General features: G+C 42.3%; 1 protein-coding gene across 1 annotated transcript in view; it reads left to right on the forward strand.

The window, feature by feature from the left end:
• Positions 1 to 1,177, forward strand: part of Rnf169 (ring finger protein 169) — a 44,160-nt gene that overhangs the window by 40,662 nt on the left and 2,321 nt on the right. The window lies entirely within an intron of this gene.

Consider the following 1,177-nt stretch of genomic DNA (forward strand, 5'->3'; position numbering starts at 1 on the left):
TGTGTGTGTGTGTGTAAGGTTAACCTCCATGGTGTTCCTCAGGAGCCATCTACCTTGTTTTTTGAGACAGGGCACCTGATTGGCCTGAAACTTGGCAAGTGGGCTAGGTGAGCCTCAGGAGCCCAGGACCTGCCTGTCCTCACCTTCCTAGCATTAGGATTGCAAGTGGTCTTTGAAATCAACCTCAGTCTTCTTAGCTCCTGAATTTTTATAGAAAAGTCGTATTTACTCATTTCTGGCATCCTCTAGGTAGGATTACGTTAATTTCATATCTGCAAAGTGTGAATCTTTCTCCTATGGAAATGATGAGTCTCCTTCAGTTTGACAGTATCTGTAGACTCTCCCTCTGGACTGTAAGACTCTTAGAAGGAGTGAGACTGGGTTGTTTCCTTTCCTTGCCTACATCTAGTTTCAGGAAGTTTTTAAAATCCTGGTCAAGGAATTTCTGGGTCCTTTAGGCTTTGCAGGTCCTGGGGAGGAAAAGAAAGCAGGATTGGATGGTTGCTTGACCCTGGAGGAATACAGAAGGGCAGGCAGTGGGCAGGCAGTGGGCAGGTGGCAGGTAGTCGTCATTTGTTCAGTAGACATTTTGGAAGTGATTCAATGCCCTCTTCTGGCCTCCATGGGCACCATGTGTTATACAGGTATACATGCAGGCAAACCACCCACACAAAAAGTAAGTATAACAAAAAGTATAAAGTCATAATACAAAAGATAAAAATCATGTTTTCTGGAAAACTCTTAAGTCATTGGGACTTAGGTCTTTGGAAACTCAAATGTAATGAGTTAGCAAGAGACTACACTTAATTTTGACTACCTAAATAAAAACACAGTATTGTGGTACATCTTCCTAAATGCTTCTTGTTTTTTTTCTTTGTTTCATGGCTGCCTTAGATTGCTTGCAGAGAGGTGTGGGTCTGATAGGAAGAACAGGTTTTATTTGTTAGGGAACTGTATACTGTACACATCTTCTGAGGGAGGTATAGGGAGGTAAAATACCCCTACTCTCTAAGCCTGGCAAACAGCCGTCTTCTCTGCCTCACCAAGGCAGGGTCTGAAAACAAGCCTGAACTAAGTGTCCTGTCTTTCTTTCTTTCTTTCTTTCTTTCTTTCTTTCTTTCTTTCTTTCTTTCTTTCTTTCTCTTTCTTTCTTTCTCTCTCTCTCTCTCTCTCTCTC

The sequence above is a fragment of the Microtus ochrogaster genome, chromosome 22, assembly GCF_000317375.1.
Source record: "Microtus ochrogaster isolate Prairie Vole_2 chromosome 22, MicOch1.0, whole genome shotgun sequence".
NCBI lineage: Eukaryota > Metazoa > Chordata > Mammalia > Rodentia > Cricetidae > Microtus > Microtus ochrogaster.